We start from the raw sequence: 18,092 nt of genomic DNA, 5'->3' as shown, positions 1-18,092 counted from the left end.
TATTTCTTTCCTTCTAATTTTGGGTTTGGTTTATTCTTGCTTTTCTAGTTTCTCAAGGTACATGATTAGGTTGTTTATTTGAAATCTTCCTACTTTTTTGATACAGGCATTTATTGCTATGAGCATCCTTCTTAGTATTTTTTTTATCTCACAGGTTTGGCTAATTTGTGTTTCCATTTTTAATTGTTTCAGGCATTTTATTTCCTTCTTAATTTCTTCATTGATCCAATGGTCACATTCAGGAGCATATTGTTCACTATCCATGTATTTTTACAGTTTCCCAAGTTCCTCTTGTTATTGATTTATAGTTTTATTCCATTGTGGTCTGAGAAGATATTTGATATGACTTCTATTTTTTTTTTTTTTGACTTGCTTAATGGTCTAACATATGTTCTATCCTGGAGAATGTTCCATGTGCTCATAAGAATATGTATTCTGCAGCTGTTGGATTAAATGTTCTGTAAATGTCTCTTAAATCCATTTGGTCTACACTGCAGTTTAAGTCTGATGTTTGTTCATTTTCTGTCTAGAATATCTATCCAGTGCTGAAAGTGGGGTGCAGTAACCAACTACTAATGTAGTGAAGTCAATCTTTCTGTAGATTTAGTGATATTTGCTTTATATATCTGTAGCTCCAGTGCAGGATGCATATTTATTTACAGTTATTGTATCTTCTTGCTGAATTGATCCCTTCATTTTAATGACTTTGCCTTTCTTGACGGTTTTGATTTAAAGTCTGCTTTTCCTGATATAAGTATAGCTACTCCTGCTCACTTTTGGTTTCTGTTTGTGTAGTACATCTTTTTCCATCCCTTCAACATTCAGTCTTATGTGTCTTTACAGGTGAAGAAAGTTTCTTGTAGGCAACATATAAATAGATAATGGTTTTTAACCCATTTAGCCAATCTGTATCTTTTAAGTGCAGAATTTAATCCATTTACATTCAAGACCATTACTGGTAGGTGAGAACTTATTTCTGTCATTTTTTTAATTGCTTTGTATATCCTTTCTCTTATCATTTTGATTTGCTTGGTTTTCCACAGCCTTAACAGTTGAGTCCTTTCTGTCATTTATGTGTCTGTTCTACTAGTGAGTTTATAATTTTTTTTGAGACAGAGTCTCACTCTGTTGCCCAGGCTGGAGTGCAGTGGTGCAATCTTAGCTCACTGTAACCTCTGTCTCCCAGTTTCAAGTGATTCTTGTACCTCAGCCACCCAACTAGCTGGGATTACAGGTGTTTACCACCATGCCTGGCTAATTTTTGTATTCTTAGTAGAGACAGGATTTTGCCATGTTGGCCATTCTTGTGGCAAACTCCTGGGCCTCAAGTGATCTTTCTGCCTCAGCCTCCCAAAGTGCTGGAATTACACGTGTGAGCCACCACACCCAACATGTTTTATACTTTCATGTGTTTTCATGATGGTAGGTGTTGTCCTTTCACTTACAGATATAGGACTCCCTTAAGCATTGCTGGTAGGACTGGTCTGATGGTGATGAATTTTCTCAGTTTTTGCTTATTTGAAAATGATTTTATTTCTCCATCATTTTTGAAGGATGGCTTTGCTGGGTACAGTATTCTTGACAGAGTTTGTTTTTTGTTTTTTTTGTTTTATCCTTTCAGCACTTATACTATATCATCCCACTCTCTCCTGGGCTATAAGGTTTCTACTGAGAAACCCATTGTTTGTCTGATGAGGTCTCTTTTACATGTAACTTGATTCTTTACTCTTACCATTTATAGAATTTTCTCTTTGTCTTCACTTTTGACTGTTTGACTATAGTGTGCCTTGGAGAAGACTTGTAGGGTGGAATCTATTTAAGGATCTTTGAGCATCCTGTATCTGGATGTTTATATTTCTTGCAAGACTTGAGAAGTTTTCAGCTAGTATTTCATTAAATCAATTTTCTATGCTTTCACCTATCTCCTCTCGTTTTGGAACACTCAAAATTCAAATAGTTGGTTGATTTATGGCATCCCATGTCATATAGGTTTTTTTTGTTTGACTGGGTTATTTCAAAAGACCTGTATTCAAGTCCATATATTCTTTCTTCTGCTTGGTCTAGTCTACTGTTGAAGCCTGACTGTATTTTTATTTAGTTCATTCAATTCTTCAGTTTTAGGATTTCTGTTTGATTATTTTTTATGATATCTATCTCTTTGTTGTACTTCTCATTCAGATCTTTTTTTCTGGTTTCTTTGTATTGTTTATCTGTGTTATATCTCATAGTTTTCTTAAATCATTACTTTGAATTATTCAGGCATTTCATAGATTTTTCACCGGAATCTGTGGGTGAAGAAGTATTTTTTTTCCTTTGGAGACGTCATGTTTCCTTGCTTCTTCACATTTCTTCTGTCTTTACATTACTACATGTACATCTAGTGTCATAGTTGCTTCTTCCAGTATTTTGGATTGGCTTGCATAGGAAAAGACGTTTTTCCTATCAATTTATCGACAGTGTCGGCTAGGTAGGGAACTCTCACTCTGATTCTGGGTGCGTGTAGTGTGTAGTATCCATATGATTTCTCCTGCTGTAATCAGCAGTAGTGATATCTCTGAGTTTTTCAGTTGCTCCAGCTGTTAGCGGAGGCTGTGGTGAGGCTTTGCTGAGAATGGAGATGCCAGGTTGGACAGTTTTCAGGCCCCACTGGTGGCAGTGGTGGGCTGATCATACCCATCCTTGGGCCCCAGGTGGCATACACAGGTGTTACTATTAGCAGGTCTAGATGGGCTGATTCTTGGGCCTCCAAGTGGCTTGCTTGGGTGCTGACAGTAGCAGTGTTGGTTCAAGGCAGGTGGGTGTGTCCTTGGGCCCTTGAGCAGTGTGTGTGGCATGGGTAATGGCAGTAGTGTTGTCAAGCCAACCCTCAAGCTTCCAGGGGCACATGTGGGCACTAGCAGTGGCATGGGCAGGCTGGGTAGGGCAGTCCCCAGACTCCCAAGTGGTGTGGATGGGTGGGTGCTGGGAGTGGTGGTAGTGGCAGGCTGGGTGGGCCCATCATCAGTCCCCTGGGGGGAATGTGCAGGCACCAATGGTGGCAGGTTGATCCCCAGACCCCTGGATGGTACATTTGGGCACCAGAGGGAAGCAGACTGGGCCTGTTGTCAGGCATGTGATAACACATGCATACACCAGAAGTAGCAGGCAAGGCAAGTCAATCCCAAGGTTCCTAAATGGCTCACTTGGTCACTGGCAAGGGCAGTACCAATAAAGGAAGACCTATCCTCAGTCCCACCCCCACCCTGCCCCAACGGTGTGCATTAGCACAGGCTGTGGTGGGCAAAATAGGGCAATCCCCAGGCCCCTGGACAGTATTCTTGGACGCTGGTGGCAGGCAGGCTGGGTCTTCATTAGGCTTCCCAATGGTGTGCCCACATACTAGAAGTGGGAAGCAAGGCAGGTCAATGCCCACATCCCCAGATGGCATCCTCAGGTACCAGTGGCAGGCAGGTTACGCCTACTATCCATGCCCCTGATGCTGTGTGTGTATGCCAGAAGCAGCAGGCAAGATGGCCCAATCTCCAGGCCTGTGGCTAGCATGCTCAGGCCCTGGCAGCAGGTGGGCTGGGCCTGCTGATAGTGGATGCATGGATCAGGAGCAGCAGCCAGGGTGAGTCAATTCCAAGGACTCCAGCTGGCATGTTCAGGCACCAGTAATAGTGTGCAGTGTGGACCTCTCCTCAGCCTTGGGACAGTATTCATCAGACCAGTCTCCAGGCCCACTGAAGGCACATGCAGGTGTGCAGCTGCCCTGCTGCTGGAGGTGGGATGGGTTCTGTCAGTAGAGCAGCCCCAGGCAGGTAGCTGCCTTTGGCCACCTTTATCCCAGAGGCCGTGTCCCCCATGAGCTGCACTGCCTGTTTTCTCGGCTGTAAGGCATCGTATGGGCCAGAATGCTGGGGACCCCACTACACCATGGGGTCTACTTGTTATTATGATGCTGTAGCACTCTGGGTAGATACAGCAAGGATGTCAGCAGGGATTCAGAGATATGGAGATACAGGGGCTGTTGGGCCACAGAACAGGATGTGGTCTGGTGTGGACTGGACTCTCAAAACGCACCATACTATAGCTGCTTTGGTCTCAGGGTGATGTGGGACTTGGAACAAACTCTCCCTCTGGAATGACACTATCACATGGACATCAGGCAGCTCCCTTTACTAGCCTCGGGATCGATCCTCAAGGGCTCAGGGGCTCTCCCATAGCTAGGATTGCAGAAGTTTGCAGTAAGAATATGGACAGCTGACGATCTCTCACTTATCTTTTCCATGTACTGCAGAGCTTCTCCTGGCTCCCAGTCTATCCCAGCCAGGCTGGCTACCTCACTTCTTTCTGTGCATCATTTCTTCACTGTCACTTCCCTGCTAAATTCCAGTGTTCTCTCTTAGATGTTCTAATTGATATGTGATGGTCTACTCACTGTTTTGGTCCTTTTTTGCAGAGGAGGCAAATGCCAGGTGGCTCTACTCAGCCATCTTGAAGCCCCTTTCCATTAAGTTGTTTTTAAATTAATTTACCAACAATCAGAATTTCTTGGGTCATTTCCGATTTAAGATACACTTTGAAGAGCCACTTATCAGATGATCTTCATCTACTGGTATTAGGGAATAAGAACTTTAAGATTATACCACTTAACAACACAAAACATCTATTTAGTAATATTGCCCTACAGCTACAAATATTGGACTATTAATAAAAATTCTTCACATAATATATTAAACATTTTATATTTGATGACCTCTTACAAAATATCCTTTTCAGAGTTGAAAACAACAATAAAGTACAGAACCTTTCACTGGGTCGTCATCTATATGCAAAATATTATGGTATATTATGGTCCTGCAATGCACATGCATTCTGGTATCAGACTTCTTTGCTTACCAACCCCAGAAGGTAAAGCCATATCACTTACTTGGCTTATTCAAAAGTCCTAGTAAAGTGACTGTCACCCCGTATGGTTCCCACAAGCCACACTGACCTGTTCAAGAGACCTACCACTAACTAATCACAGTTCTCCATTTCTTACTTGCTTTTCAATAGCTCTTTTCAATTATTTTCTCTTGTTCTCTATCTTTATTTTATGCTATTTCCTACTATCTCCAAAACAAAATGTGGGCTTTGAGCATTTAAGAAAAACAATTTCAAAACTGTATGAAGTGAATTCAACTCAAAGGATAGGCATAGTTTTGGTGAAAATATAAACCAAAGTCCTTTCTATCTCAAAAGACTATTGCCAAGTCAAGTATTTAGCCAGGGCCTGATTCAAAGCAAAAACACAATAAAAAATGATCTCAGCTCATCTTCATCTCTCTGGTCGAAGGAGCAATAATAGCTATATCTAATTTTTATAGGAGTCAAAGAGATGCATGTAATGATTCTCCTATATATATAAATTAACAGTGTTTTAAAAGGGAATTAATTATGTTATAAACAACTAAAAATGTATATAAAGCAGCTTTCTTCGGTCCAGAGTTCTGTCCTGTGAGTGGAACTACCAATCTATTATTTTAAAGTTTACCTTTATATTGAAGTTTCTTAACTGCTTTTAATTATTTTCATTTTTCTTCCCTGAATCTTTTCTAGGTCCATTACACTTTTACTCAATTACAGCAAACAAAGCAATATATGATGGCTATTCTGGCAGCAGATACATTATGGTCTTAAAATAGTATATTGTTATATGCTAAAAGGCATAAGTCCTATATACAAGTCTCTACAAAATCTCAAGTTGTTTTCTGCCACAATTCTCAATTGCAGGAATAGGCTCCTATAGTAACTGGCAAGAGTCAAGATGGAAAAAGGTTTCTTTCCCTACTCATTAACCCAGAGAATGCTGCCAACTACTATTTTGTTTAAGCTATTATTTTGGTCAGCTTTGAAAATTAAAAAAATATGTATAGTAATAAATGCTTTGGGAAAAAACATGGTCACCACTTATAGAAAATATATAGCATATATTGCAAAACTCTGCCTAAAAAAAAAAAAAAAAAGCCGATGAAAATTAAAATGAGTACACCAGTCATGATTCAAAAGATAGGAAACAGTGAAAATACATTCTAAAAAGCTCCAAAAGAAATCAGAGTAATATACATTAAGCTATCAATCATAATTATACATATAAATAAGTTATACACTGAGACAAAAATTATTAGATTACATTTAAAGAAAAAATACAATTTACCTAAGCACTTACAAAGTGACACAGAAAGCTGAAAAGTAGAAGGATAGAAAAAGATATGGCAGACCAACATAGACCAAAAGAGAGTAATACTTTCTATATCAGTAAAAGCAAAAAACAAGGCCAAAAGTGTTCAATGAATAAAAGAAGTATTTTCTTCACAAAAGGTACAATATATATAAAGCTGTAATACTCATTAACATTTATACATGGAAGAACATTGCCCTGAAATAGAAAAATAAATTTAAAAGAAGGAAAAATTAACAAACATAAGAAACACCAGGGTATAAATATGACACATTAGTCAAAATGTAAGTAATAATACCTTCACACAAATCAAACATTTTAATAACCATGGAATTTAACATTATTTTGCCATATTACCTATAAAGAAATACTGAGTAAATTCCAAACAGTAAAAATTACACAGGAAGCATTTTCCATTTTCTGTCCACAGTATAATAAACATTTAAGCATAAGCAAAACCAAACAGAACAAAACAAAAACCTTCAGCAACTTGAACACCTTTTTAGACCTCCTAATAGAAATTCTCAGATTATTTAGGAACTAATTACAATGATCATACCACCACAGCAACACTTAAGATGCACCTAAAGCTATGCCCAGAGGCAAATTCATAGCCTAAATTGTTAGCTTATTAGACATTAAAGACTCATAAGAAATGGCCTAAAATATTCAAATCTAAATATTATGTAAGTGTGTGTGCATGTATTTAATGCATATGGTATAATTTTAAAGAACCCCATGTGCTAGCCCATCACAATCAACTAATACTCACACGGGAAATATTAATACTTTGTGGTCAGCTGCTATCTACTGTCTGTGGATGGAGAAAGGAAGACCTGCCAATAATATACCACTGATATGCTTGGAGAACACTCTAACAAGAAAAAAATGAAAAGAAAAAAATACCACTGAAGCCAAAATGAGCCTACACTAGCTATAAATACTAAAAAACCTGCATCAGAAGTTCCCAAACATTGTTCTATACAAATAGTATCAAAGTATTGGGTACCTATGGTAAAAAGTAACATTTGCATGTCTTTCCCTGGAACTTTCAAATTAGAATCTCCACGGGTAGTACCGTCGAGGTCTGTATCATAGTTACTTTTGGCAACCCACTAGATAAGATCTTAATTTGTTAGTATCAGGCAATAAGGAAAATTTACCTCATGTTAATGCAGGAAACAATAAAGAACATTTCATTTCAAGTCTCACTGAGATGAAAGAGGCTATTTCATCACTGGAGAAAGAGTAGAATAGAAAAAAGGAAAAAGGAGAAGGAGGACGTGCCACCATCATCTAAGAACAAAAATGAACTCTTTGAAATAAAAAAAAGGATGGGGTGTTTAATAATGGCAGTGAAGGGCAAAATAAAACTTATGAAAACAAAATGAGTGAATCAAAGGCCAGGAAGAATTCTCCATACATAAGAGTTCTTAAAAGAGCGACTAGAAGAGTATGATGGCTTTGCAATGTGTTGGTTTGGCGAGACTGAACTACATTTTCCAGAATTTCATTTCTTATATATACGTACATCCTAATTATGTACCACTGTTCTAAGTAATTACCCATCTAATCTTCACAGCCATCTTACAAGCTTGATTCCATAACCATCCACATTTTATAGGTAAGGAAACTGAGGCACAAAAGTTTACATGGTTTGCTCAAGGCCTCACAGCTAGTAAGTGTTGGAACTGGGTTTGATACCACCTCCACTGACTCAAGGTACATCTTTTTAATTACTAGTTAAACCAGTAAAACTATTCATTGTCTAAATACTTTTTGCTAATGTGCTCCTGAAATTTAATGTATTTAGTCATGAGCCACATTATGACATTTTGGTCAAGGACAGATGTCTTATGGTGGTTCCGTAAGATTATAATGGAGGTTGGACATAGTGGCTCACACCTGTAATCCCATTACTTTGCAAGGCCAAGACAAGTGGATTACTTGGGGTCAGGAGCTCCAGACCAGCCCAGCCAACATGGTGAAAACCCATCTCTACTAAAAATACAAAAATGAGCCAAGAGTGGTACCGCATGCCCGTAATCCAGCTACTTGGGAGGCTGAGGCAGGAGGATCGCCTGAACCCAAGAGACAGAGGTTACAGTGAACCGAGATTGTGCCACTGCACTCCAGCCTTGGCAGTAGAGACCCTGCCTCAAAAAAACAAAAAAGTTAAAAAAATAAAAAGATTATAATGGAGCTGAAGAACTATCACCTTGTGATGTCTTAGGTTGGAATATAACCTTTTCTATGTTTAGCTACATTTAGATACACTAATATTATCTTTGTGTTACAATCATCTGTAGCATTCAGTACAGTAACATGTGGTACAGGTTTGTAGTCCAGGAGCAATAGGCTAGACCATATGGCCTAGGATTACAGTAGGCTGTACCATCTAGCTCTGTGTAAGTACACCGTATGATGTTCACAGGACACCAAAATCACCGAGTGAGGCACTTCTCAGAGCATATCCCCATTGCTGGGCAACACATGACTGTATATAGCAAGTCTACTGTGTTTGTGTTTTCCAATTCATTAATTTCTATTGCTGCAATGTAATTAACATGGTTTGTCATTTTCATTCCTATATGTATTGTTTTTCCTAAATGGAAAAAGAAAGTATACTCCTAAAAAATTCAAACTACAAAGAAATGAAGAAAGCGAAACACCCCATCATTCCTGCCTCTGCTATCACTTTGTTGTATGTAATTCCAGACATTTTTTATGCATACCGCTAGAAGGAAGGCAGGGAAAGAATTTGGGGAGAGTTACACAAGAGACTTCATTGGAATGATGAGTATATAGGCATTCATTTAATTATTATTTATACCCTCTATGTCTAACATTCCTTTGTAAGAATAATTTGATTGAAAAAATAAACGAGCTGCCTTTCACCACAAATGGCATGCTTATTAATATAGTCACTGGGTTTATTAAACTTTCTAACAGTGATCAGATACAAAAGTACATCTTGCTACTCTGCAATTCCCGGGATTACCCTTAGAAATCTGAACTGTATGCTACGGAAGTGCTTAAACAACAAGTAAAGAATGCTTGTACTCAGAATTGCCAATTACAACTCCATAACTTCATGAACTCCCAGGAACAAAAAGACAACATATTCTTTTCCCGGACATTTTAATAACAATAATAAGAAACAGTCGTACGCTATGATAAAAGCACAGTTACTCACTCTGTGCTCAAACACTGAATATTCCCATTGTGCTGCTTATTTAAAACAAAAACAATAAAAACAGGATGTGACAGGCACAGATCTAAGAACCTTCACACATATTAGCTCATTTAATCTTTACCCTAAAAAGCTGAGGTGGGGAACGTGACTCCCATTTTACAGATAAGGAAGCCGCCACTCAGAGAGGTTAAATCATATGCCCCACGTTATATGGCCACTAAGTGACAGCTCCTGTTTCCAACCCAGGCTCCTGCCTGCAAGTCCAGTGTTCCTTCCATTACATCATTGAATAGGTTGGTTTTCCTAGTGGGAAACAACAGAAGCCAACCCTGGCTGATGAAAAATGAACAAGGATAATAGCTAATGCAGAGAACTTGGGCAATAGAGACAAAAAGACCCCAAATCACACCACAGAGCCAGTGGAGAGAGGGTACTACTGTCACTGCTAAGCACTAAAGAAGGTAGGCAGGGAAGGCAGGATGTTCTCACTAAGGCACCAGCACTGCTGTTCCAGGAACACAGGCTTCCTGCAGCCACTGCCCCTACCAAAGAGATGACCTTGAGGATGTGCCTTCCTGTGACTCTGAGGGTCACCCCTGGACTCTAGATGATGCCCACTTGTACTCCAGCTGCAAGAGGGCCAAAGGTGATTTGGTAGGAAAACAAATAACTGGCATTTTCAGCAAGAGGTAGACACCGCCTGCAATGAGACTCAGTAAGATGAGAGAGAACCCAAAACATGGGAAGGAGACCCAGATACTAGGCAGTCAAAAAAGATGACAAGTGCTCACTGAAAGACTACCCTTTGATTGGTTCACATCAACAAACACTTTTCTTCCTCATACTTTTTCTCCCCACCTCCCAAAATAAAGTTCTTGCCTAACATAATACAACTACCCTTATCTAATCTAAAAGCATTCCTAGCTGGGCGGTGTGGTGGCTCTTGCCTGTAATCCCAGTACTTTGGAAGGTCAAGGTGGGTGGATTACCTGATGTCAGGAGTTGAAATCAGCCTGGCCAACACGGCAAAACCCTGTCTCTACTAAAAATACAAAAATTAGCAGGATGTGGTGGTGTACACCTGTAATCCCAGCTACTCAGGAGGTTGAGGCAGGAGAATTGCTTGAACCCAGGAGACAGGGGTTGCAGTGAGCCGAGACTGCCCCATTGCACTCCAGCCTGGGCAACAGAGCGAGACTTCATCTCAAAAAAATAAAAATAAAAATAAATGATAAAAGTATTGCTTCCTTCCTTCCTCCCACGATGAAAAACCCAAAGGCCTTTCAGTTGATGCCTCCAGCTATAAGTCCAAGATCTTCTCTGGTACTCTCACTCTTCAATATTCTATTATCTATAGACTCAGCTGTAAAGTTAATCCCTAACATACAGTGTCAGATAGTAGAGAAAAGAAACAGGAAGGGAGAAGAAAATGCATTAAGATATAGAAAGAAACATGAGACATAGCAGGTAGGAAAATATGGACAGATGCTACAGTCATCTGCAGATGGATGTGATGCTGTAGTGGGGGGCTTCGTCCCTTCCCCTCTTTTCCTTCCACGTTCTCTTCAATTTCATTCTGCTACTCAGCTGACCAGGTTTACCTACCCAATTTGATGACCTGATATTCATTCCCGGGGGATTTGAGATATTGATGTGTTCTTCTATTAAATTTTAATTACTGGAACAGTACAAGGCGGCATCCCAAAACATCCCTTGGGTTCCATATACCTCGTTGCTATTACATAGTAGTAACCTTATTGACCAGAACAATCTCCCATGCCAACCCAGAACAATCTCCCATGCCAACCCAGAACATCCTTTTTTACAGATTTGGCCAATGGCACGAGAAGTCTGAGATAGCTGGGTGAGTTGGCTCACCCTCTCATTCAATGCAATCACTGCTGTTCCCTGACAGAAGCCATCTTCCTTTGGGTATTAAGCCTCTAAAGCAGCAGATCACAGGGTTTCTGAGATGGGAAATGTCCCAAATATAATTGCTAGGCATTCACCATTCCAACCATTTCTTTATTTCAACTACCTGACTCCAGAATTTTATCTACATGGGATTTTCTTGAACTTAACTCTTCTTGAAATGACTGACTCTTACTTCTCCAGTCTTCTTTTTTTTTTTTTTTTTTTTTTTTTTTTTTTTTTTTTTTTTGAGACAGGGTCTTGCTCTATAACCCAGGCAGCAGTGCAGTGGCATGATCATGGCTCACTGCAGCCTCGACCTCCCAGGCTCAAGCAATCCTCCCACCTCAGCCTGCTGAGTAGCTGGGACCACAAGTGCATGCCATCACACCCAGCTAATTTGTTTTATTTTTTTGTAGAGATGGATCTCTCTATGTTGTCCAGGCTGGTCTCAAACTTCTGGACTCAAGCAATCCTCCCACCTCAGCCTCCCAAAGTGCTAGGATTGCATGCATGAGTCACTGCACCTGGTCTCCAATGATTTCATAAGCATCCAGTTACCTGCATGAAAGCCCTTTCTGCCTAAAATACCTGAAGTGATTTTTTGTCTCCTGCACTGAACCCTGACTAATACAGAAAGTAACTTTTGTCAGTGGGTCATTAGCTGTACTTGTGAGAGATACCATTGCCTTTTTCTCTCTGTTGGTTCCCAAACTTACACATTCGTTGTATCACAGGCACAGGATCACATGCTTATCACTAGTTCAAAGCACGCATCACGTCCCAGAAGACAGCACCCCAACTTCACAAGGTAGTCTCTAATCTGAAGCTCTAACAGAGTCATCAATAGGCCTTTCTACCATTCTGGATGATTGCATAAATTGCAGGAAATGGTTGATCAGTCCTTAGTATCCATTCCTACCATTTCAAATATGCTTTCCTAAGCTACAGAGGTTAGAAAACTAAAATTTTATTTTACAGACTCCACTCCAGCTTCTGGGAGACTGCGTGAATCTTATGTGTTATGTCTGCTGCCTTACTTCTTTCAATGTAGAGAAACTATATTTAGAAACTATGTGCTGTGGGACACCAGCATGGGAAGTAAAGCCTTCAATCTGAGAATGATAGGCTGGCTAAAGCACAGCAGGCAAGGAATGCAAATGCAAATTCAAATTCAAAATTACTTTTGCTCCTTGATGATCTCTACTGATGAATAGTTAGGTTCTAGATGGTCCCCAGTGGGCATGGTACCATACTAGGGGGCTACAGCTAGCAGGTTGAGCATTCATTAATGGCAGTTGACAATGGTAGTTAAGGTAAAGTTTACAAGTTGAGGCCAGGCTACCACTAAATGTATTTATAATGCTTAAATAGTCCTCTTTGCGTTGGTACTAATTTGTCATGCAAAACCAGGGGTAAATAAGTGTCCACTTTTCCCCTTAATCAGTCATAGGAACCTCCCCTTGAAAACACAAGTGTAAGTTGAGAAAAATTTCCTTGAGCTAGATGCCATGTATGGCACTGATATGATTTGGCTGTATCCTCACCCAAAAGTCATCTTGAATTCCCACCTGTTGTGGCAGGGACCTGGTGAGAGGTAATTGAATCATGGGGTCAGGTCTTTCCCACGCTCTTCTCATTTTAGTGAGTAAGTCTCATGAGATCTAATGGCTTCATAAGGGGGAATTTCTCTGCACAAGATCTCTTTCGCCTGCTGCCATCCATGTAAGACATGACTTGCTCCTCCTTGCCTTCTGCCATGATTGTGAGGCCTCCCCAGCCATGTGGAACTGTAAGTCCATTAAACCTCTCTTTCTTCTGTACATCACCCAGTCTCAGGTATGTTTTTATCAGTAGTGTGAAAACAGACTAATACAACCACCTCTATTTGAAAACCCATTGTAGTTTAGTATACCCAAATACATGGCTAAGTGACTCATGTGACATGCATCATGGGCAGCTCAGATTGAATAGTTACCTAGTAGGTCATGGTTAAACATTTAGTCTCTGTAAGACCCTTGAAGCATGGGGAGAGCTGTTTCTCAGAAGACTAATTGCTTGACTAAGAGAAAATGGCTTTAGTCCCAAATCCCAGGGCTTTTACTATGCTTCTCCTAATGAGACTTAATACAGTCTTCATACAGCATCACAATATGTCAAGACACTTAGAGAAATAAGCAGTAAGGTATGTTCTAGCAGTTAGAGAAATCCCTTAGGAAAAATAATTTCAGTTCTGGAAGTTGCAGTTTTGAAGTAGTGAGGGGTTATGGGTGAGGCCCTGACAGCACTGGCTATACCTAGTAAGTAGCTTCAAGCAACATAGCCCAGTGTGGGATATGCTGCCTTCAAAATGAAAATAGACCCATTAGGTGCTGTTTCTTTGTTAGTGGTAACAGTTTCAAACTGCAGCATATATTGCGAAATGTTCAAAACCAATGAACCCTCAGAAACTTCACTAGCAACTATATCCTTGTATTTTCAAGAATACATCTCTCATTCTCTGGCATGCATGTGTGTTGCCAGAGTATCTAGAGTGTCTACCACTTCTATTCTCCTGATCCCATCAGCATAGTGTCATTGGTGTCCTGGACTAATCTGATATCTTTTGGGATAATGAGATTATCAAGTTTCCTAGAGATTACATCATGGCTTGAGGTCAGAGAATTTACATAACTCTGAGGCAAAGTGGCAAAAGTATATTGTTATCCATGCCAAGTGTAAGCAAAATGCTACTGATGCTCTAAATTTATTGTGATAGAGAAAACAAGATTTGCAAGATTAGTAAAGGCTATGTTCTTTTGCTTCAGTAAAGACACCACATTTGGAACACCTGATTTAATGGAAGTCACCACTTGTTAAGCTTGTAATAATCTACCAGCATTCTCTATATACTATACCATTCTACTATACTATACCAGTATAGTAGAGAGTTGGAATCAGTATCTCCATCTCTTTCAAGCGGCTTCTTATGACATTTGTCACTATGGTTCCCCCAGGGATGTGGTATTGCTTTTCATTTACTCTTGGTATTGAGAAGAATTCCAGAAGTTCCCATTTAGTCCTTGCTACTATAATAGGTGAGAAGCCAGTATGGGGTTCCACCATTGTTGATGATATATATTCCAATGGTACATTCATGAATTAAAGAATTACAGTATGTATTCAAGGTCCTACTGGGCCTACAATGAGACAGATTTGAGTTAGATCTCCATCATGTGAATTCCATAAAACTCATACTCAGAACCACAGAAGAACCACAGTGTGTTCTGAGTCACCAGGACTTAGTGCTAGCCTAGAGCTAATGTCTAACACTTTCTGAAAGGTCTGAACATTTCACTTCTCCCCACCAAGTTCGCATTTACTCAGGTAAATGGCTTAGGTCCCTTTGTAAAGGATAAGAAGATGTATAGCCACTAACTGAGATGTTATTGTAGTTTGCTCTCTCTCAAGGGTATTTGACTTCCCCTTTATTTAAAGAAGTCTGGAACTGTAAACTTTTATATAGATTAGGGACTTTGTTGAGAGGTCATGACCATTGTGATAATTCAAGTCAGGCCTTGATTTATCAAGTATGCAATTTCTGTTACTCTTATTGAGAAGAACCTAATTGGGCTGACCATCTATTCTAAATCTAGCTACTTCCAAATATTAAAGTTGATCAAACCATTATCCCACCAGCTATGATGCATAGTACGATAACCATAACCACCTTGTCTCTAATGGTTTGGAGCTGCCACTTAGCCTCTGCGGCCCTGGGATCCAGTAACCTCCCTGAAATCATGGAACATTTTGCTGTATCTCTCACCAGCATCATTAGCTTACAGAGAATGGCCACTTTGGCCCTCTTCCAAGACCTGGAACACTCTCATTCCTGTATTTCTAAATAACTGAAGAGATTGTCTTCTGAATCCTCTTAGAGGACGTGGTACAGTTAGGCAAACATGATAAATCCATTCCAATGTTTCTAACTTCCCGAGGAATTGAATGCCTAGTGTGGCATCTAGCACACTCACTCACTTGAGCTCCCATATTGAATCCAGAATCCGTGGTAAGTCAATCCATTTCAACAAATTCAGCCAAATTTAAAACTATACTCCTTTTCCTTGTTCATTTGCCTTCAGAATCCATTTATCAGATTTTTGCAAATAAAAATTATCAACATCTTGCAGTGTTGACTTTGCAGTTGGTATTCCAAGGCATGCTGAGATCTGTCTTTAGATAGGGATCTGGGGATGGTGCCTGATGTTGAGAATGGGCCACAAGGAGGATGGACTTCCCTTTGCAAAGGGGGTCATTCTGGTTTTCGAGTAAGACAGGCAAGAAGGCTGCTCCAGTCAACAAATGAGACTCATGGGGCTGGGATCTCATCATACTCTGCTCCTTCCCAATATCTCTACCCCAGTTCTGAAGTTCTTCTCTCTCAATCAATACACTTTCACATCTGGCTGTAAATTCAACTGACTTGGTAGCTCAGCAACCTTGGGATTCAAATCTTAAGTTTACTTTTAATTTCTTCTGCTCTGTGCCCGCAAGAGAAGATATTTTTTTGGTGCTATAATAGAAAGTCTCTACCTAAGCCAAGAATTTAGGACTTCGAGCTTATTCTTTGCTTTGTTTTGTTTTGTTTGTTTGTTTTGATACAGAGTTTCACTCTGTTGCCCACACTGGATTGCAATGGCTCAATCTCAGCTCATTGTAACCTCCGCCTCCCAGGTTCACGCCATTCTCCTGCCTCAGCCTCCCAAGTAGCTAGGACTACGTGTGCCCGCCACCATGCCTGGCTAATTTTTTGGTATTTTTAGTAGAGACAGGGTTTCCATGTTAGCCAGGATGGTCTCAATCTCCTGATCTTGTGATCCACCTGCCTTAGCCTCCCAAAGTGCTGGGATTACAAGTATGAGCCACCATGCCCAGCCTGAGCTTATTCTTTTGCCTTTAACTGTCCAGTATATTAGAAGCAATGAGGCTTAGTACTACTTATTTATTTATCCATTAATGTCTTAAGTTGCAAGTAACAGAAACCTATATTGACCTACCAGAGTAAAGACGATGCTCATTAAAAACTATTATCTAGCTCACAGAATGGTTGTGGCAGCTGAAGATCCAGGTTCTGAGATACGAAGCTAGGTTTAACGCTAGCATCACAGCAGAGAACTCTTCTAGTGATGACCTCCCTGCTGCCACTGCTGAGTCCTGGTCAGTGCAGTCTGCACTGCAGACATACCCAGCAGTAGACACTAGATGCCATGATCAGCACTATCGCTTCTGCTCCCCAGGAACTCAGTCTTTCTACAACTCACCTCAACTCTGAAATGAGGGTGTCTTATGAGCAAAACCTGGGAACATACTTGTATTCTCAGTGTCAGACAGCTTTGGAAGTGTCATTTCTCTAGTGGGAGGCGAGCGCCACTAAGACTCATAACATCGCAGAACTCCCCCAAATAGAAAAGAGATCCTGATAATAGAGATTTATCAAAACACCAATTATATCCCACAGAATAAAATGAAAACAAAAAAATTGTTAAGGGGTTTCTAGAATTGACGATGATGCATGAAAGTAATAATTTGTCCATAAAATCGACAGATTTAAAAAACTAAAACACTCAATGCTGGTAAGATGTGGGGAAATGGCATTCTTACACCCTATAGAAGTGGGAGCTTTCTGGAGTCATAAAGCAGCACAGTGCTGACCCCAAAGCCTTTCCATTCCTTCTTTTGTGCCCATCTGTCATCTCCATACATTTTCTACCAAGTATTATTTAACCCCAGAGAACATAATGTATTATTACTCAAAAATTTAAGAAACATTACCAAGCATTCAGGCAACACAAAGTTCACATTCGGAACTTCTCTTTTGGAGAAACCTATCAAATACTATTTTTTTCTTTTTTTTCCCTTATATTCATGCATGCATTAAGCAAGTACTTATTGAGCACCTGTCCATCTACCTCATATCAGCACGTGGTGATTGTGAAGATATTGTTTTGTCAACCACATTTTTTAAATTGGTGGAGAAACCAGGATGCAAAGTTGACAACTTCACATTCTCAGGTTGAACTTGAGTTGGCATCTCAAGTCCTAAACATTTTTAATATACTCCAATTGCTCTGCTACAAATTAAAGTGACAATGAACTCTGGGTATTTGTAGAGCGTAGATCCTCCCAAGTATTAGGAGCTGAAGCCCCAGAGATCTATGCATTTCTAAGCCCCAAATTTATTGCCAACAACAGCAAACTCTACTCAGGGTATATCTGATTACACATGTGAAGTTCCTGAGCTATTGTCCTTAGACAACACAAAAGGTCAGTTGCAACGTAAATACTGTATTTTAACGGAGACTGATTTCACCTCTAGCCACCACCCTCCAGGTAGTGGGTTCGCTGGTGTCCAGCGCTGACAGAATAGCTCCACGTTAAAGAACTCTGTAAGGAATGTTGAGAGTGTGCTTACCTGGTCTGGGGCTTTAATATTTTTTGTGTGAAATTGTTGAGTTCTTGATCATTGTTTTTGTTATTTGAAATTCTTTTTGGAGAATTCGAAATTCGGTAATAATTTCAAGGAGGCTTCCTGGCATGTGTTCTAGATGGCTCTGCACATGAAAATGATAAATCAAGAGATTTATTTCCTCCATAGGTCAAAATCATCATTACCTTCCCCTTGCCTTTTGGAAGAAAGGGACTTTATCCTTCTATGTGATTTATTCTTTTCATGGGCATCCTTTCAGCACAGAGCTATTGTTTCAGAACAGGGAAAATGTATTCCTTTTACAGGTTTATTCC

At 40.0% G+C, this 18,092-nt stretch overlaps 1 long non-coding RNA gene across 1 annotated transcript in view; it reads right to left on the bottom strand.

The window, feature by feature from the left end:
• LOC105491344 (uncharacterized) overlaps window positions 1-18,092 on the bottom strand; it is a 240,515-nt gene that overhangs the window by 37,862 nt on the left and 184,561 nt on the right. Inside the window, exon 2 of the long non-coding RNA XR_011616185.1 lies at window positions 17,764-17,902. This is a non-coding gene — a long non-coding RNA (uncharacterized lncRNA). The remainder of the gene's footprint in view (window positions 1-17,763; window positions 17,903-18,092) is intronic.

The sequence above is a fragment of the Macaca nemestrina genome, chromosome 18 (genome assembly GCF_043159975.1).
Source record: "Macaca nemestrina isolate mMacNem1 chromosome 18, mMacNem.hap1, whole genome shotgun sequence".
Classification (NCBI taxonomy): Eukaryota; Metazoa; Chordata; class Mammalia; order Primates; family Cercopithecidae; genus Macaca; species Macaca nemestrina.
This window is presented reverse-complemented; position numbering and strand designations above follow the sequence as displayed.